The following is a 27,818-nucleotide window of genomic DNA, read 5'->3' on the forward strand; positions in this document are numbered from 1 at the left end:
AGAATTGTTTTGTCTGTTTGTGATACTAAAGGACTGTGAAAATTAATGAGGTCAAAAGTCTGTGAAGTGCTTTGAATTTTTTAAAGGAAAAGTGAATTAAAAATAATGTAATTTTTGAGGCACTTTTTCACCACCTTTGACAATCAACTGTTTCATCATTGTTGCATTTCTTCTAGGGCTCTCCATTGACTTGCTGCCTAAAAAAAAGAGAGAAAGAATAGTAATCACAAATACAGTATGTTTCATGAAATGTTTGGCATTTAAGTCACTCATAAAATCTGGAGCTTGAATGGCCTACAGTATATTTTAGATATATTTGCTGGTAGACTTTTTAAAAATTTCATCACAGTGGTAGCATTCAACACGTGTGAAGGAATTTCTCTAGACCTGAATCCAGAAAATTAATCTAACACCTGTGTAAAAATAGAGATGGTTACTTTATTCTATGTCCTTTTCTCTATTTTTAAACGCCCATTACTTGCTCATTCGCCTTCCCCAGATGTTAGCTGGGAAAAGGAAATCTTTTTTTAAAGCCTATCTAGAAGAATTCACAGACACACAAAGGTGTTGATAGCACCAAAGGTGCAACTTACATCAAAATCTCACAGAATTCAAAATTTTAAGGATCTGTTGTTGCCACTTCATCTTCCATTATTAAATGCATAGAAATCACAAGGTGTATACCTGTGAGAATTCTGTGAATTAACAAACATCTATAATGGATGTTATAATGGAGATGACATTTAGGCTTTGAGGTAGAGCTAATTCAGGTTTTCCAAAGTTTGATCAGCTGTTTAATACAAATATTGTTTTTAATCTACTGCTATGATCACATCATCATATAAGCATGTTTCTGGAAATGGCAGAAAACTTGAGATTTGAGATACTTTTAGAAGGCATAATTCCTATGAACCTTCTAGATGCAAATATGAATTACACTCAGCTAGATCTACCACCATGATCTAAAGCAGTTTTCTCAAACTGGGCCGTGGCTCATTCACTGGCATTGAGATCACCTTATGAACCAAAACTAGCATTTAAAAAATGGAAGATAATAGAAAGCATAACATCATAGTGGTAGGGCATCTTACGTTGAAAGAGAAATCTTTGTTTCTGTGTGTGTGTATGTGTGTATCGGGTTATGATACATAGTGGGTTATTTTTAGAGTGAACCAATAAGATATACTTGAAAGCCACTGATCCAAGATTACAATATGCATGTTTCTCAGCCAATATAAACTACTAATAAGGGGAAATTAGTACACACCTAATGGAAAAATAATTTTTCAATAAATTTCATAGACCTTGATATTATCCACAGCCTCTAAAGCAGGTATTCTGTCTTTGGATATTTATCTTAAGCATAGATTCCAAAATTCAGACAATGATTATTACATAGAAATATTCGCTGCACTGTTATTCATTGTACTGGGAAACCCAAACATCTTAAATGCTCAATAACAGCACTGGTAGGTCACTTTAGAATATAAATGGTAGTTGAGCATGGTACCATCATTAAAAGCAACATTTTTAGAGAATTTATAGTGACGTGGGGAATGCTTATATTAAATAAAAGGATTCAAACTTATACTCTGTAATCTTAAGAACTGCAAAACTTGTTAAGAGAAAAATCCTAAAATAGTGGTTTTCTGAGTTGGGTTACAGATTGTTTTTATTCTGTTTTTCTACATTTTATGTTTCTACAGTGCACCTGTAGCCTACCTACTGTCTAATGAAAAGGGGTATTTCTTTCCAAAAAAGTTCCCCCGATAAATGAAACATTAAAACAGGGTAAATCCATGCGAAGAAAAAGTAGAACAAAATAATCACCACTGTTTCCTCTTTGTTTAATGTTTGGGTACGATCATATCAACATGGATGTAGAAGGTAAGGAGCTATTTAGGAAAATATTAACATCTGTTCTACTTAGGGTATTGTTTAAGTGTTTATACAGTTTTGTTCAGTTACAAATATTTGGACTTTTACTATGTTATTTTTATTTTGCATGGATACATTATTCTCTTTATTTATTTTTGTTACCTTTATTAGTTATGTTACTTTGTTATGTATTTACAACTCCATTTTTAAATAGTGCTTCTGGAACTTAAAAAAAATCCCGCTTTCTAGCTTAATATATATTCTTATCTGCCAAGTAACAATGCTCCTCATCATGGGCTTTGGTAAGGTTGCCACCTTGGTAGACCACCGTTGGGCCCGAAAGAGTAATATTTTCCTTCTTTCACAGGCAGTTCATAGTGTAACGACTTTGAAGATTCCAGTCACGCCATCCCTGAGTGATTAAGTACCTGTCCATGAGTAATTTTCCTTTTCTCAAGACCAGCACTTCAGTGAACCGTCCCTGCTGTAACAGATTACCACTAACTTGGCAGCTTATAACAACCCTAACTTCCTATCTTACAGTTCTGAAGATCAGGAATACAAGATGGTTCCCACTGGGCTAAAATCAAGGTGTCACCAAGCCTGAGATCCTTCTGGAGATTTTAGGCAAGAATCTGCTTCCTTGCCTTTTCCAGCTTCTAGAAACTGCCTGCTTTCATGGCCCCTTCCTCCATCTTCAAGGCCTGCAGCATAGCATCTTAAACTCTCTCTTTCTCTGCTTCCATCTTCAAGTTGCCCTCTCTGCCTCTGAAACTCCTGCCTCTCTTTTAACAAACACTTTTGAGATTGCACTGGGTCTGCCTTGATAATCCACGGTAACTCACTATCCTTAATTTAATGATATCTGCAAAGTCTCTTTTGTCATGTAAGTAATTTACAGGTTCTGGGGATTAGGACAAGGACATCTTTTAGGGAAACCGTTATTCTTTCTATCATCACCCCATTGCCAGGTTGGACAAAACAGCTTAAAACAGGGATAGATGGGGGGAGGATCATCTCTCTTGCATTACAGGTAGAGTGACTTGAAAACTGCACTGTGCCTGTAGCTGCCCCCAACGGTGTGTGGACCAGTGATTTTCCACTTAGAGGACAACATCCATTAGCAACAGGATCTGTCACTCAGTCACTGGCAATAGCCAAAGGTTAACCAAAGAAGAGATGGTTTCCAGCTAGCCTGTTACTATTCAAGTCTAAGCATCACAAAAATGTAGATAAGGTGCAAAGTACACATAAACAGACACCAAAGAACCTGCATGTTTCCTTTCGATCACTGTCTCTTGGGCTGCTGCTCTGTAAAAGGGAAATGAGCCAGAGATGGGAGATTATGAGCTCAAAAAAATTCAGAGGTTATTCTAACTTGTGTCTGTTTTTATTTCAGAAATTTTAAAGTTCCTCAAGTAATACCACACTGGAAACAAAAAACATTTAGAAAATACAGTTAAGCAATAATAAAAAGAGTGTTATTTGTATGTCCCATCTGGTTCTTCAAAGCTAAATACGAAACAACTAGGTGCCAGGGTTTTTTTTTAAAGACCTTTTTACTGAGTTGTGGATTTAGAAGATTAAAATTCATTTAAACAACTAAATTAAACTTCAAAGCAATAAAAACTTTTGGTTATGAGCTTAACTATCTCCATACCTACTGCTTTTGTTCTAAATGCAAGAGTGTGCTATTTTTTAAAATGTAATTGAAATTATAGGCAGTTTTCTCCAGATTTGAGCAGCCCCCGCTGTCCCCCAGCTTTTCTTTCATAGTCCAGGTCATGTTTTTCCTGCTTTCCTTCAAAACTGACAGATGAAGTAAAATGCCACATTCACAAGCAAACGAGTCTTTTAATTCCTCGTTGTGGACAATAAAGATGTGTGATTCTTTCCTGTCTGTCTCTTCATTTCCTTTAAACTATTTCTTCTCAAGCTTTTACCCTGCCTGAAATATTCCAGCTTCCTCCCCACAAGCCTAATTTCTGCTCATCCCCTCAGAGTGAAAGTGCTCAGTTATGTCCGACCCTTTGCGACCCTATGGACTATACCTTGCCAGGCTCTCCATCCATGGAATTCTCCAGGCCAGAATAGTGGAGTGGGTAGCCATTCCCTTCTCCAGGGTATCCTCCCAACCCAGAGATCAGAACCCAGGTCTCCGGCATTGCAGGCAGACTCTACCATCTGAGCCACAAGGGCTTGCCTGGAGCCTGGCATTTTTGTCATCTTCTCCAGCTTACAGGACCTCCGTTCACAGAAGTTAGGTACCTGTTGCTGAGTCTCCTATGATTTTCAGCAACCAACCTGGGCACTCCACCCATGTCTCCTGACCCTTTCCCAGGGCTGGAGCTCTCCTCCACCCTCACTGCCCCTTGTGCCATCATATTCCAAAAATAGACCTTTACATTTGTTGATGGGATTGACCTTTCAGATATTTGCATTCTTTTCACCCTAGATGCATTATAAATTGCATGAAGGTAGAGATCAGCTAATGTATACTGAGCTCCTACTCTTTGCCAGGTACTAGGCCAAGGACTAGATATGCAAGGGTAAATTAAGACAATTTTGTTGTAAATTTCTGAGAGTCTGGCGCAGGACACAGAAGTAAACCAACAATGACATGGTCGTATGGAAAGTGTCCTAAAATAGAAACACGTGGGATTGGCCCAGACAGCCTAGGTATCAGGAAAGCCTTTGAAAAGGAAAAGTCCTCCAACTGAGGCATGAAATGCAAGGAAAGCAGGAGGGAGGAAAATTGGCATTCATTTAGCAGGCACTGAGCGATCGACGTGGACCAGGTGTCACTCGTATATCACTTCACTGGATCCTCACAGCAATCCTAGGAAATATGTGGGGAGGGCAGACGACATCAGACAGGTATGATTCATTTACTGTCTCATCATCCATCACTAATCTTAGCAAAGTCCTGGGCAGCACTTCTCATGGTCTTTCTTTTTTTTCTCTCTTTTTTATTTGGTTGTGCCAGGTCTTGGCTGCAGCATGCGAGATTTTCATTGCAGCACACAGAATCTTTAGTTGCAGCATGTGGGATCTAGTTCCCCAACACGGCCCCCTGTATTGGGAACGTGGAGTACCAGCCATTAGACCACAGGGGAATTCCCCTAAATTCCCCTACACAGCACTTCCAATGTGCCAGCACTATTCCAAACACTTAATGTATGTCACTCATTTAATGACTACAATAAACAACTCTGCAAGGTAAGTATTATAGTTATTCTTATTTTACAAATTGGCAGAGTAAGCACAGAGAAGTTAAGTAACTCACCCACAGTCACACAGCGAATAAGTGGGCAAGCTGGATTAAACCAGACACTACAGAAATTCTACCAGACTATTTTTTCATCCCTTGAATATTTTTACTGGTGAAAGTAGTGCATATCCCCCATGGTTCAGCAGGTAAAGAATCTGCCTGCAATGCAGGAGACACAGGGGATGCAGGTTTGATGCCTGGGTTAGGAAGATCCCCCGAAGAAGGAAATGGCAACCCACTTCAGTATTCTTCCCTGGGAAATCCCATGGACAGAGGAGCCTGCTGGACTACAGTCCAAAGGTTCACAAAGAGCTGGACATGACTACACATGCATGCATTCTTACCAGAGAAGCCAACAATCTAAAGTTGTGTAAAATGTAAGTTACTTCTTCACATATCCTCTGATTCCAATGCCAGTTTACATTGATGAGTTTTGATGCTAGATGTATTGATAATTATCCCCATTTTACAGATGGAAAAAGTGAGTCTCATAAATGTTAAATAACTTTTCTGGGTTTACTGAGTTATCAGGTGGACATCTGGGATTCAGCACATTTCTGGGTCCATCTTCTAGGTGGAACTACTAGGCAAACTGGGGACTCTGGTGAAAAGCCTCTGAGCTGACAACAAACACATGCTTTGTCAGCAAAGTAGAGAAAGGCTGCACCTGCCATGCTGATGAAACTGTTGATGATGTGCAAAGGAGCGTATGAATTGGACCACAAAGAAAGCTGAATACCCAAGAATTAATGCTTTCAAATTTTGGTGTTGGAAAAGACTCTTGAGAGTCCCTTGGACTGCAAGGAGATCAAATCAGTTAATTCTACAAGAAATCAACCCTGAATATTCACTGGAAGGACTGATGCCTTCCAGTCCTGAAGCTGCAGTGTTTTGGCCACCTGATGTGAAGAGCTGTCTCACTTGAAAAGACCCTGATGCTGGGAAAGACTGAGGGCAGGAGGAGAAGGGGACGATAGAGGATGAGATGTTGGATGGCATCATCGATTCAATGGACATGAATCTGAGCAAATTCTGGAAGACAGTGGAGGACAGAGGAGCCTGGCATGCTGCAGTCCATGAGGTCACAAAGAGTTGGACACAACTTAGTGACTGAACAACAGCAAAGGGGGCACAGAACACTGCTGACCTTTCGGGAAGTTCTCTTGGGTGATGGTGCGGCAGGTGGAACAGCAGAAACCAGAACCTGGAATGAAGCAGTGGTGAGGACTGACACATACTCAAGACACTGGTGGGATGGAGCATCATGATGGAAATTCATGACAGATTTGTTGTGCAGCAAGAGGGAAAAGGGCATTCGGTCATGCATCCCTGGCTTCTGGTCTGGGTCATGGGCTGGGGGAGGGGGTGTTGGGCACCTATGGCATCCCCAGAGGTAGGGAGGAAACTTTTTTCCCATTTGGAGTTTGCTTGTGACAGGGAGCTGATGCTTGGTAAAATCTCAACATTTGCTCAGTCCAGACAAAATGAAACAAAACGAAAAACTTTTGTCTTTGTTATACTGACTGTGGAATGGCTAGAAATCTTACTTTTCTAGAAGTAGCCTCTCATTAGGAGTTCTAGAAACTCCTTCAGATAGTGCAGGCATTCTGAAGTTACTCTTCTGCTACTTTCTTTCTCTAGCCCCTCAGGGGAAAACATTGCCATGCCTGAAATCTTCCGCCCACTGAGATTTCCTATCAACCCATCTCTGAGCAAACAACCTAATTCTGGGATATGGCTGATCAGCTGCATATGGTAATATCCCATCTATGGCCAGCAGCACCAACCTCAACAGCAAGGCAGCAATAAAGAAAAGAGGGGCCATGGGGACTTCCCTTGTGGTCCAGTGCTTAAGAATCCACCTTCCAATGCAGGGGACGTGGATTTGATCCCTGGTCAGGAATCTAAGATTCCAAATGCCTTGGGGCAACTAAGCCTGTGTCACAACTAGAAAGAAGCCTGCACACTAAGACCCAAAGCAGCCATAAATAAATCAATATATAAATGTTGTTTTAAAATTCATTACTATGTAACCACTTAAATGAAAAAATAAAAAGTGGTCACAGAGTGGGTGTGGAGGTTGATGATCAGTTTACAAGACCACAGCATGGCAAAAGCAAGCGAGTTTGCCACTAGGAGGCCAGGCCTGGGAAAAACTGCAGAAGTAATAGGTCTTTGTTTCAGAGTTGAAAATCTTGACCAAGACACAGGACCAGGACAAGGGAACCCACTACAGCAATAATTCTGTAGAATTCTCTGGAACTCAGAGTCAGCAAACAGATTCGCTGCAGCATCTACTCTGGGGTTTCCAGACGATTTTTTCTGGCTTAACAGCTCAGATCTACCCTGCTAAGTCTGAACCTGACAGTTTTCTGGACTTGATGAGAATGCTGATAGGAGCAGAGTAATTACTGGCCAGCTAAATAGTCAAAATCCAACAAATGATAAACAAAAGGAAGACAGCTGTTGGTGTTCAGTATAGAAGTCTTTGAGCCCTAAGGAAGTCACTTCAGTGAAAAACTGTAGTGTAGTAAGGGTGATGCCACAAACTATTTTATGGTTAATATTATCATCTTACCTGGCAGTGAAACAAAATGTTTATCCAAAAAATCTCCACCCAGATGCCTAATTTGTGTGCTTAATGGATAGATTTCAGGTCCTTGGAAAACTCACTCCTCACATGCTGGGAATAGATGCTGGGAACTTGTCTGTTTACCACTTTCTCCCAGTTCTTTTTCTTTTGGCTACACCCCACTGAGTGTAGGATATTAGTTTCCTGACCAGGGATCCAACCTGCGTCCCCTCCATGGGAAGCGTGGAGTCTTAACCGCTGGACCACTAGGGAAGTCCTTTGTTTTCCTTTTTTTCTCTCCCGGTTCTGGCCCAAGGAGAGACCACCTATCTGAAACTGCAGAGAAATGTCCTTAGGGCAGAATGAGATGGTGGACTGGCCCAGGCCCCACCCAATGGCCTGAAGAGGAGAGGCTGGGCTGGAGGAAGCGGGCAGTACCTCCCGTGGTGCCCTGTGCGCTCCCTGAGAAACCCAAGGCACTGGAAACGGGGGTCCACAATCCTGACCCCCACCTGGATAGACACTAGAATATCTCTGCCCTCCCCTCCATCAGACACGTCTCTGTTTCCTATGATTTCCTTCCCGTCCAAGCCTGCCCCTGATACTCATTCATCCCACTTCACTGGGATAAACAGCACACAGAGGATGGTTTCTCAGACCTGCCCTTGATGGAAGAGGTAAACCATGCCAGGAGTTCCAGACTCTCCGGCCTCTACTGGCCGGTAGGGAAAAGTAAGTGTGAAGCAGTCAGCTTCCTGTCAACATTTGGAAGTGGGGACATCCTGTAATCCCAGTCATTTCAGCTCAATGTTCGTTTCTTGGTGTCATCATCCTAGTCAAACAAAATACAGTTGATCCTCACTATAGGAGAAGGCAATGGCACCCCACTCCAGTACTCTTGCCTGGAAAATCCCATGGACGGAGGAGTCTGGTAGGCTACAGTCCATGGGGTCACTAAGAGTCAGACATGACTGAGCGACTTCACTTTCACTTTTTACTTTCATGCACTGGAGAAGGAAATGGCAACCCGCTCCAGTGTTCTTGCCTGGAGAATCCCAGGGGCGGCGGAGCCTGGTGGACTGCCGTCTATGGGGTTGCACAGAGTCGGACACGACTGAAGCGACTTAGCAGCAGCAGCAGCAGCAGCATTGGAGGTCTGAATTTGCAAATCTGCCTATTCACTAAAATGTATATGTATTTGTAACCCCTAAAGCAATAAAGGGTTCCTTCAGTAATCACAGGTGAAAAAGTGAAAGTGTTTGTCACTCAGTCGTGTCTGACTCTTTGCGACCCCATGGACTGTAGCCCACCAGGCGCCTCTGTCCATGGGATTCTCCAGGCAAGAATAGTGGAGTGGGTTGCTATTCCCTTCTCCAAGGGATCTTCCCAACCCAGGGATCAAAGCTGGTCTCCTGCATTACAGGCAGATTCTTTACCGTTTGAGCCACCAGGGAGGATAGTAGTCACAGGTGTTCAAAGACACCCCACCAGACACCAAATTCTATGGATGCTCAAATCCCTTTTATAAAATGGTGTAGTGTTTCAATGGAACCTACACACATCTTTCTGTATACTTTAAACCATCTCTAGATTACTTATAATACCTAATAGAATGAAAATGCTATGTAGATAGTTGTCATTGCAAGCAAATTCAACTTTTACTTTTTGGAACTTTCTGGAAATTTTTTTTTTTTTTTGGTATTTTTCAACGACTGTTGGTTGAACCTGCAGATATAGAGGACTGACTGTACTTGCAGCACTTTTGTAGTCATTTGTACATAAATGCAGATTAGTGAGAAATTTGAGTCTCTGGGCAGTTAGCTGAGATTAAATAATCTGATATTCTGCCTTCTTGTTTCAGCTCTCACACTGTAAATAGCATTATTTGCACAGGCTATTTAGTGCCACACTTTTCAAAATTTTGAGCTTTTCTTGGTGATTTTGCTATTTAAGGGGGCTTCCCTGATGGCTCAGATGGTAAAGAATCTGCCTACAATGCAGGAGACCCGGGTTGGATTCCTGGGTTGGGAAGATACAGTGGAGGACGGCAGTGGAGGACGGCATGGCAACCCACTCCACTATTCTTGCCTGGAGAATTCCCATGGACAGAGGAACCTGGTGGGCTACAATCCATGGGGTTGTGAAAAGTTGGAAATGACTGAGTGACTAACCTTCATACACTTGCTGTTTAAAATGACTTCCAAGCATAATGTTGAAGTGCTGTCTTTTCCTAAACTCAAAATGGCTGTGATGTGTCTTATGGAGAAAATATATCTGTTAGATTAGCTTCATTCAGGCATAAGTTTAGTGCTGCTGGCCATGAGTTCAATGTTAATGAGTCAAAAATATACATTAAATAAGGTGTCTTCCCTGGTAGCTCAAGTAGTAAAGAGTCTGCCTGCAGTGCGGGAGACCCGGGTTCGATCCCTGGGTCTGGAAGATCCCCTGGAGAAGGAAATGGCAACCCACTCCAGTACTCTTGCCTGAAAAATCTCGTGGACTGAGGAGCCTGGCAGGCTACAGTCCATGGGGTCACAAAGAGCAGGACACGACTGAGTGACTAACTAAGTGCTTCGAATAAAGAATAGGTAATGCTGCCTTGTGATGACTTCCCTTTAACTAGATAAGGTGTCTTTAGGGCTTTCCTGGTGTCTCAGGCATTAAAGAATCTGCCTGCTATGCAGGAGATCTGGGTTCAATCCCTGGGTTGGGAAGATTCCCTGGAGGTCATGGCAACCCATTCATTCTTGTCTAGAGAATCCCTATGGACAGAGGATCCTGGTGGACTAGAGTCCATGGAGTCACAAAGAGTTGGACATGACTGAGCAATGAAACACAAGGTGTCTTTAAACAGAAACACACATAAAACAAAGTTATATCTTCACCACTGATGGAAATTTTGTGATCAGAGGCTTGCAGGAACCTAACCCTGCATTTCCCCTAGGAGCAACGATTCAGTATTTGCTGCAACTCCATAGATTATAACCACCAATAATAGTGGATCTGAAACCCCTCATTTGGCTATCCATTTGGGAGCCCTCATTTGATGAGCCTATTTTAGTACTCAAAGTTCTCAGCGTTCTCTCTCATGGGACTTCTAGGATATGGTGGGTTATCGCTTGGGACCCATAATAATATACTGGAATTTGTGTATGATTTTTTTAATTAGGTGAAATTTTAGTATATTCCTATTGGAGAATGCTTTCTAGAATGGGAATATGTACTGGTCACAGTCTCCACAGCTGACATTGGCCAAACCTAGCTGGAAACCAGCTGACAAAGGAGCCTAGGAACAACCTCTGGAGTTGGAGAAGGTCAAAGAATGGATCTAAGGGAGGGACAAATAGAAAATTAAATCTGTCAATAGAGCACAGATTTAACTAGGCAATCCCATCATTAATATTCATTTAAGAAGGTCTTCTAATCTCTCAAGGGATAACCACAACAATGTGGTCAGTCACCTAGAGCTGGACATCCTGGAGTGTGAAGTCAGACGGGCCTTAGGAAGCATTACTACAAACAAAGCTAGTGGAAGTGACAGGATTCCAGCTAAGTTATTTCAAATCCTAAAAGATGATGCTGTTAAAGTGCTGTACTCAATATGTCAGCAAATTTGTAAAACTCAGCAGTGGCTGCAGGACTGGAAAAGATCAGTTTTCATTCTAATCCCAAAGAGGGGCAATGCCAAAGAATGTTCAAATTACCACACAATTGCGCTCATTTCACATGCTAGCGAGGTTATGCTCAAAATCCTTCAAGCTAGGCTTCAGCAGTATGTGAACCGAGAACTTCCAGGTGTAGAAGCTGGGTTTCAAGGAGGCAGAGACCATATTGCCAACAACAATTGTTAATGTACACATACTAAATGCTCTGAAGGAAAAGAGCTTGATGTTCTGACCGCTTAGGACACAAGACCATGACCTGGACAGGGAGTGAGGGGAGGCTCCCCAAAAGGAAAGCTTAAGATAAGCCCTGAAAGACGAGTAAGAGACAAGCAGCCCAATCAGAGGGAAGAACATGTACAAAGGCGCTGAGAAGGAAGGGGGCAGGATGCTCACAGGGAGCCGTTAACAAAAATGTAAAATCTATAGTGTTTTGAGGGGAAATTTAGAAGTTACTATAATAAATATATATATGTATATATATATATTTTAGCCATGCCATTTGGCTTTCAGGATCTTAATTACCTGACCAGAGACCAGGAAATAAACCTGTGCCCCCTGCAGTAGAAGTGTGAAATCCTAACCACTGTACTGCCAGGGTATTCCTAGGAAGTTGCTATAATATTTTAAATGTGCACACTCCTCAACCCAGCAAACCTATTTGCACAAGTAGCATTAACCTGATGGTGAGGAGAGCCGTGCTTGTTATAACAAAACTCTGGAAACAGCCTAACTGTCCATGAATTAGACAATAGTAACCTAAACTGCAGCCTGGAGTGCTGCAGTCCATGGGGTCACAAAGAGTCAGGCACGACTTAGCAACTAAACAACAACAAACTAAACTATAGAACATCCATTTTACAAAATTCCAGGCAGCAATTAAAAAGAATAAAGTAGTGGAATTCTCTGATAGTCCAGTGGTTAGGACTCTGAGTTCTCAATGCCAACGGCCTGGGTTCAGTACCTACCTGGTAAGGGAACTACGATTCCACAAGCCACATGGCATACCCCAAAAATAAAATAAAGTCTAACCTTTTAAAAAATAAATAGGTCAAATTTCTTTTAAAGGAATGAAGTAGACAAAGACACAGTAGCTTGGGAATACCTAAAAGATTTAGTGGTTAGAGAGAAGAAGAAGGTTATTAGCAGCTGTCCCAGTAGGTACTCACCTCCGCAAGTACTCGGCCCCTGAACGAAGGCAATTGCAAACAAAGGCTAATCCTTCCTTGGCATGTTTTTCAAAAACTAAAGCAGAAGGCTCCTTCATGAGGTAAACTTTCATTGCTTTCATGACACATCAGGAAGATCCACGGAGTTATACATTAGGGGGGCCTGACATATTTATTTTCCATTAATAAATCTGAGCTTCTCTTGAGGCACCAAGGTAAACTTGATTAAAGTTCTCTTCCAGATGATTCCCGAGTGGGAGCTTTCTCTCCTGTATTTCAACGCCTGGTGCAGCTCCTTGTCACACAGTTGCCAGGAGATAGCAGAAAAGCCAACTCCCTATGTCCTCTGCTATGGTAACACACCATTGTTTCCTGATCCATCTTCTTTCTGACGGAGTCCGTATTTCTGAGAGTAGTATGCTACCCTTGATTATTCAGTTAATTTTGCAGAGAGAAAAGAATCCTTCTAACCCCCATTCTGCACAAAGAGACCTCCTCATGTGGAAGCAGCCTGCCACTGACTTTTCCTTTGGGATCTCGCATTGCAGCTGCCATCATTCTGTCTTATCCTTCCAAGGTTTCCATGAGACACTTCTGGTAACAGAAATAAACTTTGGACCCTTCCAAGTACAATAACTCACTTAATTGGTGACTTCTCAAATAGAAGGCAAGGTCTTCATAGGTTTTTCCTAACCTGTGAGAGAAAGTGTGTTGAACACGGGGTTGATGGAAATGGGGCTCACCAAGTGTCTCAGTTTCTTCATCTGCAGAATGGAGATGCAGCCCCTTGTAGGTTCCTGTGAGGATTAAATGAGTGAGTGTACGTGATGCCCTTAGAACAGTGACTGGCACACGGAAGAGGCTCAAGAAACATCAGCTATTATTATCATTATAAGTAAAATGGACTCCCACTTGTTTTGACCAGGAATTTTAACCAAATTTATAGAAAAAAGAACTAAAATATAAATTATTAGGACTGTTTCATTTGTAAGTGACCGAGGCGTGTCTCATTACTGCACTTCACTTTATTGTATTTGGCAGATACTGTGCTTTTAACAAACGGAAGATTTTGTCAACCCGGCATTGTCAGACGATGGTTAGCATTTTTTTGGTAATAGAGTACTATTAAATTTTACTTATTTGTTTCTTTTTACTTTTTTCTGCCTTGGGTCTTCATTGCTGTGCACCAGCTTTCTTTAGTTGTGGCGAGTGGGGGCTCATTGTAGTGGTTTCTCTTGTTGCAAAGCACAGGCTCTGGGCGCACGGGTTCAGTAGTGGTGGCACACGGGGTTAGTTGAGCCGAGGTGTATGGAATCGTCCCGGACCAGGGATCGAATCTGTGTCCCCTCCATTGGTGTGCAGATTCTTAACCACGGGCATCGAGTGAACTGCCAAGAAGAGTTACTGACTGGAGGAGGGAAAGGAGGTGGGAGATGGTAGAGCTGAAGGATCATCAGCAATAGGAGACGGAGGGCAAGCTGCAATTTCACTCGTGCCTGACGTTGACAGCATGGGTTCTGGTTCCTTGTTGGCTTCAGTTCTACCTAGCCTCTTGAAACAAACAATCCAGTGATGTCCAGGCAGTAGCTCCTTTTTTCTCATCATAGATGACATGGTAGCACTGGGCTGCATTCTAAATGGCTGCTGCAACCTTTGTGTTCTGTTCTATGTTTGGGTCCTGTGCCTTCTCAAATAAAGAAAATCCCCTTGCCATTTCCTTGCATCGTGAATTTCTTTGGTTCTTCAGTTACTTCTTCCTATTGTCTCTCACTGTCCTTTCTCTGAGCCAGTGCATTTTTCTCATCACTGCTGCTTTTTGCTTGCTTCCAGACATTCTGGGCTTGATATAAAAATACTGTATTACTGTACTTTATACAGTACTGGGGCTCTTTAGTTCCTCTTCACTTTCTGATGTTAGAGGGGTATTATCTGCAATGACTAGATTTGTCAGCCAATATTTAATATTAATTTCTCAACAAACACAGGAAAGAAAAATGATCAAATGAAGACTGCTTGCAAACAAGAGTGTCTAAACCTTGACATGATGCTGACTTTGGTTTTATTGGGCCTGCCATTGTTGTGAAAGGAGTACGACAAGGTTGTATATTGTCACCCTGCTTATTTAACTCCTATACAGAGTATATTATGCAAAATGCCAGGCTGAATAAATCACCATCTGGAATCAAGGTTGCCAGGAGAAATATCAACAACCTCAGATATGCAAATGATATCACTTTAATGGCAAAAAGTGAAAAAAAACTAAAGAGCCTCTTGATGAAGGTGAAAGAGGAGAGTGAAAAAGCTGACTTATAACTCAACTTTCAAAAAACTAAGATCATGGCATCTGGTCCCATCACTTCATGGCAAACAGATGGGGGAAAAGTGGAAGCAGTGGCAGATTTTATTTTCTTGGGCTCCAAAATTGCTGCAGACAGTGACTGCAGCCATATAGTCAAAGCTATGGTTTTTCCAGTAGTCATGTATGGATGTGAGAGTTGGACCATAAAGTAGGCTGAGCGCCAAAGAGTTGATGCTTTCAAACTATGGTGCTGGAGAAGACTCTTGAAAGTCCCTTGTACTGCAAGGAGATCAAACCAGTCAATCCTAAAGGAAATCAACCCTGAATATTCATTGGAAGGACTGGCTGAAGCTGAAGCTCTAATACTTTGGCCACCTGATGTGAAGACCTGACTCACTGGAAAAGACTCTGATGCTGGAAAAGATTGAAAACAAAAGGAGAAGAGGGCAGCATGGGATGAAATGGATAGATAGCATCACTGACTCAGTGGACATGAATCTGAGCAAATTCTCGGAGATACTGAAGGACAGGAGAGCCTGGCATGCTGTAGTCCATGGGGTTGCAAAGAGTTGGACACAACTTAAGGACTGAACAACAACAGCCATCTTTGTATGACTGTCTTTGGTTTTGAAGGCTGGACTTACACATTGACCAGATGACCACTGACAGTGCCAAATCAAAGCTGAGAAGGAATAAATCTGTGTAGGCAGCTGCACACCAATATCAGTGGACAAGATTTGGAGTTTCAGTCTGTCAAAAATAGGTAAAGACCTTGATACCCAGTTAGACCCATCAGGCCCCAGGTGAATCCCATTTTGTTACTGTAGCTAAATATCCATTGATCCCACTGCTTTTTTTTTTTTTTTTTCCCTAGAGAAGTCAACAACTATTCTTTAATTGGAATACATCCCACTCATATCCTGAGGCCTGGTATGAAATTCTCACTGGCAGACCTGTCATGGGAGGCTGGGCATGGACAGTAGGAGTTTTGGCCTTATCATATTTCCAATTTGATTTTCCCCAAGAGGGTGATAAAAATAAAGGGATAGTCAGAACAAGAATATATTTAGACAATTACTTGCCTGCTAGTTTCTGGGTAAACTGATTATCTGCTCTGTTACCAATGTAGTCAACTATATATTATTTAAATGTATTTATCTACAAAAGGTTGCCCACTGATAATGAAATAGAATCTTATTACAGCCTCTTCACTGACCCAAGTATGCCCTGACTTTCTGGGTTAGGGTTATGTTACATTAGGGTTATCTTGCATTATATTGTAATTCCCAAACTTTTTGGCCTCAGGACCTCTTTACACACTTAAAAATTGTTGAGGACCTCAAAGAGTTTTTAGTTATGTGGGTTGGATCTATGAATATTTACCAACTCACGCAGAAATAACAACAATTCCATTTCATGTTAATATAACATTTTCTGAAAAATAATCATCTTTTCCAAAACCACAAGAGAGAGGGAGAGGGAGAGAGAGAGAGTTAATTTTTCAAATCTCTTTAGTACATGGCATAGTACAACACTGCAGATTTTACATTTGTTTGTGTGCTAAATAAGTTGTGATGGCTTTGGTTGAAGGATATGAAGATTATCTGGGCTCATAAAGATACAGAGTTGGAAAAGAGAGGGCTGTTATAATAGCCTTTTCAGATGATTTTGGATATTCTTCTTTGATACTACACTAAAATTTGACAATTGTTACTTTCTTAAAAGGTTAGCTGCAGTATAGAATCGGAAATCACATCAATGACTTTTTTTGCACTCTGTCACATTAAAATTCATTGGTTTATCTCGCATTTGGAAAGATTTTATATTGTCATGCATTCCAATACCTGGAAAATACTGGTTTTCTGAATTAGGCAGGTCTCCCAAATGTTGACCCAATTCATTACACAATATTTAAAAAGTAACAGTCACCACTAACTTCATCAGAAAAGCTGCTGATGGAAAGCTACTGAATTCATGGACATGGATGCAAGTTTTTAAAAGTTCTATTTCTGAAAAGTTTGAAAGTTAGAATTTTACCACTAGCAATAAATACTGCTGGTTGTTTACTTTAAAGTAGCAAATCCATTTTGCTAGTTTTCAACAAACTGTCCATCAGATATTCAGGTCTCACTAGCCACAGATTGACAGTTACTCTTTCAGGTAAAAATGGCATTTCATAAGGAAGGTGGCTAGTTTAGCTAATAACTCAAATAGTCACCCAAGATATGCATTCTTCAGGATATGCAGCCCCAGATCTTTATGAAGATATTTCATTTTGCCACACTGAATATTAAAAAGGTGTATAATCAAGAGTTGAGGTTTAATAAAATAAATAATTTCTACTGTTTCACTAAGGACATTCTTGAAGTTAAACTGACTCTTTTTTTTTTTTATGCAAGGGCATAATGATGAAAATACAATCACAGCTAACGTAATTCTGTGCCCTTGCCTTGATTCCTACTGACGTCTCAGCAGTTCTTCTTGTGATTACTTTGGCACTATCAGTGCATATTAACTGAATTCCTCAGTGTTTGTGTGTTTTAACTTTAATCCAGTCTGTTCTTTGATCCATGGACTCAGTGACACAAGCCGAGAAAAAGTGGGACAGACTTTGCATGGACAGACTATCTGCATGTTAAGTTTAAACTGAAAAACTGAAAATCATTGTTTTTAGATATGGGCAGATATATTTTCTTCATTGAAAGATAAAACACATTTTGAATAAGTACATATTGTTTTACTGATTCACAAAATTTGACAAAATAATGGCTCAATAATTCACAGTGGTCTTTACCACCATTCTCTGTCTAGCAAGACAAGCTTTCTTTCCAAAGAATGGGATATACATACTCTTTTAAAAAAAATAATAATGGCTTTTTTGCATATGTTTTATATTTCTTCTAAGAATTTCATTCACTCTTTCATACATTATAACTTAAATATAATTATAAAATATAAAACAATTATATTGAAGCTCTGCTCAGTGACCACAGTATCAAGCATAAACAGAGACTAAATAGTTCAACCAAAAGCACCTCCATTCTTACATTCCAGCTGGGGAGATTAACAAGGAAACAGCAAATTTATAACTTTCTACAGGTAATTTCTCTGTCTTGACTCTCCTGACATCCCATGCAGTAGGCAATTGTAGTAGGCAGAATAATGCCTCCCCAAAGAAGACTATCCTAACCCCCCAAATCTGTGAATATGTTACCTTACATGGCAAACAGTGATTAAGTTAAGGATCCTGAGATGTGAAATCATCCTAGATTATCTGAGTGGGCTCAGTGTAATCACAAAGGTCCATAAAAGAGGGAGACAGGAAAGTTAGAAGGAGAAGATGTGACCGTGGAAGCAGAATTTGGAGTAATGCAGAGCCATGGGCCAAGGAATGTGGGAGCAAATTCTCTCCCATAGCCTCCACAAGGAATGCAATCCAGTCAATAGCTCACTGAGACCCAGCTTGTACTTTTGATCTCTAGCAACTATAAGATAAGATTTGTGTTGTTCAACTGTAAAATTTATGTTATTCAAAGCAACTAAGTTTGTAAAAAATTAATATAGAACTATCATATGATCCAACAATCTCACTCCTGGACATATATCCAGAGAAAACCATAATTAGGAAAAATACACCAATATATTGTTTTGTATTATATCAATATATTATATTGATATAATGTATTATATCAATATATTATATTGATATAATGTATTATATCAATATATTATATCACCAAAAATACACCAATGCACCCCAAAGTCCATTGCAACACTATTTATAATAGCCAAGACACGGAAAAACCTAAATGTCCACAAAGAAGATGTGGTACATACATACAATGGATTATTACTCAGCCATATAAAAAAATGAAATGATGCTATTTGCAGCAACATGGATGGACCTAAAGATTGTCGTACTGAGTGAAGTAAGTCAGACAGAGAAAGATAATATCATGATATCATTTATATGTGGAAACTAAAAAGAAAATGGACTTATTTATAAAACAGAGTCACAGATGTAGAAAACAAACGTGGTTTCCAGGAGAAAAAGGGGGAAGGGACAAATTGGGAGATTTGGATTCATATATACACACTACTATATATAAAATAACTAATAAGGACATACTGTATAGCACAAAGAACTCAATACTCTGTAATGATCTATATGGGGAAAGAATCTAAAAAACAGTGGATATATGCATATATATAGAACTGATTCACTTTGCTGTACACCTGGAACTAACAAAACATTGTAAATCAACTATACTCCAACAAAAATTATAGAAAAAATCAGCAACTAAGTTTGTGGTAAGTTTATTACAGCAGCAGGAAACTAATACAGTTGGGCATCATTACTGGCCCTGTTTGACAGATGAAAAAAATGAGTGAGATGTTCACATGACTTAAACCACATACATTGTGGAGAAAGTACATAATGGTATAACTCCCGTGGAAGACATTTTAATATTATCTATCAAAATTACCAATGCATTTACTCCAGCTACCTGCCTAAGGCAGATATAACTACTTGCATGAAATGGCACATGTTCAAGTCCATTCACAGCAGCATCATTCATTAGAGCAAAATATCAGATACAATCCAATTAAGAGAGACCAGAAATAAACCCACACATCTACAGACAATTAATCTTTGACAAAGGAGGCAAAAATATAGAATGGAGAAAAGACAGTCTCTTCAGCAAGTAATGTTGGGAAAGCTGGACAGACCTCACATTACACACAAAAATAAATTCAAAATGCCTTCTCAGTCTAAGCTCAGTCACTCAGTAGTGTCTGACTCTTTGCGACCCCATGAACCGCAGCATGCCAGGCCTCCCAGTCCATCACCAACTCCCAGAGTCCACCCAAACCCATGTTTATTGAGTCAGTGATGCCATCCAACCATCTCATCCTCTGTCATCCCCTTCTTGTCCTGTCCTCAATCTTTCCCAGCATCAGGGTCTTTTCAAATGAGTCAGCTCTTCACATTAGGTGGCCAAATTATTAGAGTTTCAGCTTCATCATTAGTCCTTCCAATGAACACTCAGGACTGATCTCCTTTAGGATGGACTGGTTGGATCTCCTTGCAGTCCAAGGGACTCTCAAGAGTCTTCTCCAACACCACAGTTCGAAAGCATCAATTCTTCGGTGCTCAGCTTTCTTTATAGTCCAACTCCCACATCCATACACGACCACTGCAAAAACCATAGCCTTGACTAGATGGACCTTTGTTGCAAAGTAATGTCTCTGCTTTTCAATATGCTATCTAGGTTGGTCATAACTTTCCTTCCGAGGAGTAAGCATCTTTTAATTTCATGGCTGCAATCACCATCTGCAGTGATTTTGGAGCCCCCAAAAATAAAGACTGATACTGTTTTCACTGTTTCCCCATCTATTTCCCATGAAGTGATGGGACCAGATGCCATGATCTTTGTTTTCTGAATGTTGAGCTTTAAGCCAACTTTTTCACTCTCCTCTTTCAGCTTCATCAAGAGGCTCTTTAGTTCTTCTTCACTTTCTTCCATAAGGGTGGTGTCATCTGCATATCTGAGGTTATTGATATTTCTCCCGGCAATCTTGATTCCAGCTTGTGCTTCTTCCAGCCCAGCATTTCTGATGATGTACTCTGCATACAAGTTAAATAAGCAGGGTGACAATATACAGCCTTGACATACTCCTTTTCCTATTTGGAACCAGTCTGTTGTTTCATGTCCAGTTCTAACTGTTGCTTCCTGACCTGCATACAAATTTCTCAAGAGGCAGGTCAGGTGGTCTGGTATTCCCATCTCTTTCAGAATTTTCCACAGTTTATTGTGATCCACACAATCAAAGGCTTTGGCATAGTCAATAAAGCAGAAATAGATGTTTTTCTGGAACTCTCTTGCTTTTTCCATGATCCAGTGGATGTTGGCAATTTGATCTCTGGTTCCCCTGCCTTCTAAAACCAGGTGGAACATCTGGAAGTTCACAGTTCATGTATTGCTGAAGCCTAGCTTGGAGAATTTTGAGCATTAGTTTACTAGCATGTGAAATGAGTGCAATTGTGTGGTAGTTTGAGCATTCTTTGGCATTACCTTTCTTTGGGATTGGAATGAAAATTGACCTTTTCCAGTCCTGTGGGCACTGCTGAGTTTTCCAAATTTGCTGGCATATGGAGTGCAACACTTTCACAGCATGATATTTTAGGATTTGAAATAGCTCAACTGGAATTTCATCACCTCCACTAGCTTTGTTCATAACGATGCTTCCTAAGGCCCACTTGACTTCACATTCCAGGATGTCTGGCTCCATTCCAGGATGTCTGGCTCTAGGTGAGTGATCACACCATTGTGATTATCTAAGTCATGAAGATCTTTTTGGTATAGTTCTTCTGTGTATTCTTGCCACCTCTTCTTAATATTTTCTGCTTCCGTTAGGTCCCTACTATTTCTGTCCTTTATTGAGCCCATCTTTGCATGAAATGTTCCCTTGGTAGCTCTAATTTTCTTGAAGAGATCTCTAGTCTTTCTCATTCTGTTGTTTTCCTCTATTTCTTTGCACTGATCACTGAGGAAGGCTTTCTTATCTCTCCTTGCTATTCTTTGGAACTCTGCATTCAAATGGGAATATCTTTCCTTTTCTCCTTTGCTTTTCACTTCTCTTCTTTTCACAGTTATTTGTAAGGTCTCCTCAGACAGCCATTTTGCTTTTTTGCATTTCTTTTCTTGGGGATGGTCTTGATCCCTGTCTCCTGTACAATGTCATGAACCTCCGTCCATAGTTCATCAGGTACTCTGTCTATCAGATCTAGTCCCTTAAATCTATTTCTCACTTCCACTGTATAATCATAAGAAATTTGATTTAGGTCATACCTGAATGGTCTAGTGGTTTTCCCCACATTCTTCAATTTAAGTCTGAATTTGGCAATAAGGAGTTCATGATCTGAGCCACTGTCAGCTCCTGGTCTTGTTTTTGCTGACTGTATAGAGCTTCTCTTTCTTTGGATTAATGACTTTAATATAACACAGGACACCATAAAACTCCTAGAAGAGAACATAGACAAAACATTCTTTGACATAAATCATGGCAATGTTTTCTTAGGTCAGTCTCCCAAGGCAATAGCAATAAAAGCAAAAGTAACCAAATGGGACCTAATCAAATTTATAAGCTTTGGCACAGCAAAGGAAAACAAAGACAACTTATGAACTGGGGGAAAAATATTTGCAAACAGTGTGACTGACAAAGGCTTAATTTCCAAAATATACAAATAGCTCATACAACCCAATAACAAAAAACAAACAAACCAATGTAAAAGAATGGGCAGAAGACCTAAATGGACATTTCTCATAAGAAGACTTACAGATGGTCAATAGACACATGAAAAGATGCTCATTATCCCTAATTATCAGAGAAATCCAAATAAAACTATGTTGTGGTACCACTTTACATTGGTCAGAATGGCCATCATTAAAAAGCTTATAAATAATAAATGTTGGAGAGAGTATAAAATGCGAACCCTCCTACACTGTTGGTGGGAATGTAAATTGGTGCGGTCACAATGGAAAACATTACGGAGGTTCCTTAAAACACTAACAATAAAGTTACCATATGATCTAGCAATCCCACTCTTGGGCATATATTTGGAGAAAACTCTTATTCAAAAAGATACAAGTGTCCCAATATTCATAGCAGCACTATTTACAATAGCCAAGACAGAAACAACTTAAACGTCCATTGACAGATAAGTGGATAAAGGTGTGGAAAATATATACAATGGAATATTACTCAGCCATAAAAAGAATGAAATAACACCATTTGCAGCAACATGGATGGACCTAGAGATTGTCATATGAGTGAAGTGAGTCAGAGAAATATCACATTTCTCTTATATCATATTCCATTTATATGTGGAATCTATGATGCAAATAAATTTATTTACAAAACAGAAATAGACTCACAGACATAGAAAACAAATTCATGGTTACCAAAGAGGAAAAAAGAGTGAGAGATAAATCAGGAGGTTTCAGATTAACAAACTAGTATATATGAAATAGATAAACAACAAGGTCCTACTATATAGCACAGGGAACTATATTTAATATCTTGCAGTAATCTATAATGGAAAAGAATGTGAAAAAGCATATATACATAGCTGAATCACTTTGCTATACACCATAAACTAGCACTATAAATCAACTACACTTCAATAAGATTGTTTTTAAAAAGAAACAATCCAGTTGTTTATCTCTAGGGGAGTAAAAAGGCAGAGGAACCAGAGATCAAATTGCCAACATCCGTTGAAACATCAAAAAAGCAAGAGAGTTCAAGAAAAACATCTATTTCTGCTTTATTGACTATGCCAAAGCCTTTGACTGTGTGGATCACAACAAACTGTGGGAAATTCTTAAAGAGATGGGAATACCAGACCACCTTATCTGTCTCCTGAGAAATCTGTATGCAAGTCAAGAAGCAACAGTTAGAACTGGACATGGAACAACAGACTGGTTCCAAATCAGGAAAGGAGTACCTCAAGGCTGTATATTGTCACCCTGCCCATTTAACCTATATGCAGAGTACATCATGAGAAACGCTAGACTGGATAAAACATAAGCTGGAATCAAGATTGCCAGAAGAAATATCAATAACCTCAAATATGCAGATGACATCACCCTTATGGAAGAAAGTGAAGAAGAACTAAAGAGCCTGTTGATGAAAGTGAAAGAGGACAGTAAAAATGTTGGCTTAAAACTCAACATTCAGAAAAATTAAGATCATGGCATCTGATCACTTCATGGCAAATAGATGGGGAAGCAATGGAAACAGTGACAGACTTTATTCTGGGCTCCAAAATCACTTGCAGATGGTGACTGCAGCCATGAAATTAAAAGATGTTTACTCCTTGGAAGAAAAGTTATGACCATATGACCGACCTAGACAGCATATTAAAAAGCAGAGACATTACTTTGCCAACAAAGGTCCGTCTTGTCAAAGCTATTTTTTTTTTCAAGTAGTCATGTATGGATGTGAGAGTTGGACTATAAAGAAAGCTGAGCACCGAAGAATTGATGCTTTTGAACTGTGGTGTTGGAGAAGACTCTTGAGAGTCCCTTGGACTGCAAGGAGATCCAACCAATCCATCCTAAAGGAAATCAGTCCTGAATATGCATTTGAAGGACTGATGCTGAAGCTGAAACTCCAATACTTTGGCCACCTGATGCAAAGAGCTGACTCATTGGAAAAGACCCTGATGCTGGGAAAGATTGAAGGAGGGAGGAGAAGGGGACGACAGAGGATGAGATGGTTGGATGGCATCACTGACTCAATGAACATGAGTTTGAGTAAACTCCAGGAATTGGTGATGGACAGGGAATCCTGGCATGCTGCAGTTCATGGGGTTGTAAAGAGTTGGATATGACTGAGCGACTGAACTGAGCTGAGGGGAGTAAGGAAATAAAATTCACAGTGGAATAGTATGCAGCTGTAGAAAAGAATGAGGAAGCTCTCTAAATACTGATATGGAAAGATCTCTAAGAGACACTGCTAAGTGAAAAAAAAATATAGTGTGCTACCTTTTGTGTATGAAAAGGGAGAAAACAAGAATATATTATTTTCATTTGCTTATTTTTGAATAAAATACTGGAAGGACACACCCACAACTAACACAGACGATAAAGTGAAAGTGAAGTCGTGTCCGACTCTTAGCGACCCCGTGGAGTGTAGCCCACCAGGCTCCTCCGTCCATGGGATTCTCCAGGCAAGAATACTGGAGTGGGTTGCCATTTCCCTCTCCAAAACACAGAAGATAAGGCTGTGTGAAATGAGGAATGGATGGGGAGAGAGGTGGGGGATAATTTTTTTCAATATATATATTTTTTCATATCTGATTTTAACTATGTGAATGTGCTACCCTATTTTTTCTTTTTTTATTATTATTTTATTTTATTTTTAACTTTACAATATTGTATTGGTTTTGCCATATATCAAAATGAATCCGCCACAGGTATACACATGTTCCCCATCCTGAACCCTCCTCCCTCCTCCCTTCCCATACCATCCCTCTGGGTCATCCCAGTGCACCAGCCCCAAGCATCCAGTATCGTGCATCGAACCTGGACTGGCAACTCGTTTCATATATAATAATACACATGTTTCAATGCCATTCTCCCAAATCATCCCACCCTCTCCCTCTCCCACAGAGTCCAAAAGACTGTTCTATACATCAGTGTCTCTTTTGCTGTCCCGTATACAGGGTTATTGTTACCATGTTTCTAAATTCTATATATATGCGTTAGTATACTGTATTGGTATTTTTTTCTAATTAATTTTGAAGTGAGTTTAACTAGCTGGTCGAAGGTTGTGCAATTATAACAATAGAAGCAACAAAACCACAGTGGCACCAGTTACCCCTTAGGCACCAGGCACTTTCAGGTGTGTCTTACTAAATCCTAACAATACCCGTGTCAGGCAGGGATCCTTATTCTACTTAGAGATGGAGAAACTGAAGCTCAGAGAGGTTGATACTTGCTTGAGATCACTCAGCTTGTAAGCAGAAGAGTTGACCTCCCAGCTGGTATCTCTCTGGTTCCAAAGCCCACACTCTTGGCCACCAGGCTGCAGTGTCTAGAAACCACGTGTTTTAATTCTCGCACTAGTGCTCTTAATATGACAACATAGCTTGTTGTAAACAAATTGTTGACAGATTAGAGTGAGAGCCAAATTGGCTAAGTGAAATATAAGCGTTTACCCTTTTTCTGCCAAGCTCTTTTGCGAGGCTTTGGAGAACCTGATTTGGAGACAATTCATTGTTTCTTAAATCTGTAAAATTTGATAGTCAAAGCAGATTCATCAGTATTTGCACCACAGAATTATATTGACAGGTGCTTCCTTACTGCCCCAGGCCACGATCTGAGTCCTGACCTCCTGAGTTCTCCACCTGCCCTCCAGATCAGTCTCTAACATTTACAGGGTCTGGGGCAAGGGAATTTCCAGGTGGCGCTAGTATTAAAGAACCCACCTGCCAATGGAGGAGACAAAGAGACTCAGGTTTGATCCCTGAGTCGGAAGATCTCCTGCAGCAGGGCATAGCAATCCACTCCAGTATTCTTGTTTGGAGAATCCCATGGACAGAGGAGCCTGGTGGGATACAATCCATGGGGTCGCAAAGAGTCAGACATGACTGAAGTGACTTAGCACACACAGCACGTGGCAAGGATATAAATGGAGACCTATGTGGATTTCCCTGCTGGTCCAGTGCTAAGACTCCACACTCCCAGTGGTACCCAGGGGGCCCAGCTTCCATCCCTGGTCAGGGAACTAGATCCCACATGCTGAAACTAAGAGTTCACATGCTGCAATTAAAAAAAAAAAAGATTCTGAAAAAAAAAATCCCATGTGCTGAAACTAAGACCCAGTGCAGCCTAAATAAATAAATACGTATATAAATAATTTTAAAATTAAAAAATAAATGGAGATCTATGTGGCATAATTATGAATATTTATAAGGACAAACCAACCTAAGAAACTGGAATATATTCTATCCAAACTACTTTTACAAATATGCCTTCAGAACCATGTGGAAAGCCAAGTTTGAAGTTAAAATTCTTGGGTTCTTAAAGGTTCTGTGCTCAATCATGATACTGCAGAGAGCCCTGGTCCCCAGACCATGAATTATGCCCCTTTCTCTTCTTACCTCTAGGTCCCCTCCTGGTCTCAGACGCCTAGCCCACATGCCTAGGCTCCATTTACACACCTCCAAATAGCCACTCCTTGGTCATACTTTGGGCCTAGAGGTATTGATGTGGGAACATCCATATTAATACATCCATGGTTATCAGAACATAATGCAACAACTTTAGAGGTGGTTTAGGATCAAAAGCAGCTTCAATAACCATCATCAACCACTATATGACTCTATATATCCACATCTTGTCTCTAATCATCCCTGCCACTACCAACTGACCAGCCAGGGTTTTCCTCAGTCCCTGGCTCTGATGATTTCATGCCCTCTGCATGCTAGTCTCTTTTTGTGTGTATTTTTTTGGTTCCAGCCATTGGTTGATAATTAAAGCAGTTTGCAAATCTTCTAGTTCTCTTCCTTCTAAGAAAATAAGATTGTGTTTACCAGCCCACTAGAAGTTATGTGGGGCCATATGATTCTCTTTGGCCAGCACAATTGAGTAGAAGTGACATATGTCACCTCCAGGGGTAACTTTAAGAGTCAGGGTGTGCTTCACCACGCACTCCCTGTGTCCTCTGCTGTGATCACAGCCAGGATGTCCCAGACAGTGGCTGCTCCATCAGGCTGAGTCTCAGAGTGAGGAAGCTGACACTGACATTGGAAACTGAGCACCCAGACAACCTACAACAAACACGTGGCCCAAACAAGAAAGAAACCTCTGTTTCCTTCAACCATGGAGATCTGGGGCTTGTTCGTTACTGTAGCAGAAACTAGCCCAATTAGCCCTATAAATTATTCTAACGCTCACTGAAGTCTGAACACCACTGACCCAACCTATCCCGTTTGATTCTGCTTCCTTCCATTATCTGGCGCTCTGTATACAGAAATAAAACACAGAAAGAATCTGTCTGGTCCAACTGAATCACCATCAATCTACTGGGCAGAACTCTTATACCACAATACTTTATAGGCCACTGTCCAGACCATAAACTGATTGTCTTGGGCCATGTGTCTCCTCCAGGTTCAGCCAGCCCTGTTGCCAGAGGACACAGTTTGGAGGGGGCAGAAATGATCAGTGACACAGAGCATGGCTACACATGCCTAGAATAAATACCTAGAATTCCCTACTCAGCATCAGTCAAGGGTATAGTAATCCAGAAGGGTATAGTAATCCAGAAGGGATTACATACACATGTATGTGTAGCATGAATGTCCTCCTCAATAAATTATAACAAATATAGAATATAGGACAACAAAACAGAAGACTTCAAAGAAGTCGTGATGGATTCGACTGAGCTGTCTTAACAA

At 40.5% G+C, this 27,818-nt stretch overlaps 1 long non-coding RNA gene across 2 annotated transcripts; it reads right to left on the bottom strand.

Moving 5' to 3' along the window:
- Nucleotides 1-62: 62 nt before the first annotated feature.
- Nucleotides 63-27,818, bottom strand: LOC147378236 (uncharacterized). 2 transcript variants are annotated; one of them, XR_015145394.1, is made up of 5 exons: nucleotides 27,701-27,818; nucleotides 26,523-26,616; nucleotides 25,848-25,966; nucleotides 21,706-21,876; nucleotides 63-197 (listed from the first exon to the last, which is right to left on the bottom strand). It is a non-coding gene; the product is annotated as an uncharacterized LOC147378236 (long non-coding RNA). The 2 variants fall into 2 exon arrangements; XR_015145395.1 differs by lacking the exons at nucleotides 21,706-21,876; nucleotides 25,848-25,966; nucleotides 26,523-26,616; nucleotides 27,701-27,818 and adding an exon at nucleotides 12,553-13,321.

The sequence above is a fragment of the Bos grunniens genome, chromosome 2, assembly GCF_055505025.1.
Source record: "Bos grunniens cultivar Pamir isolate PY7600 chromosome 2, Bosgru_T2T1.0, whole genome shotgun sequence".
Lineage (NCBI taxonomy): Eukaryota > Metazoa > Chordata > Mammalia > Artiodactyla > Bovidae > Bos > Bos grunniens.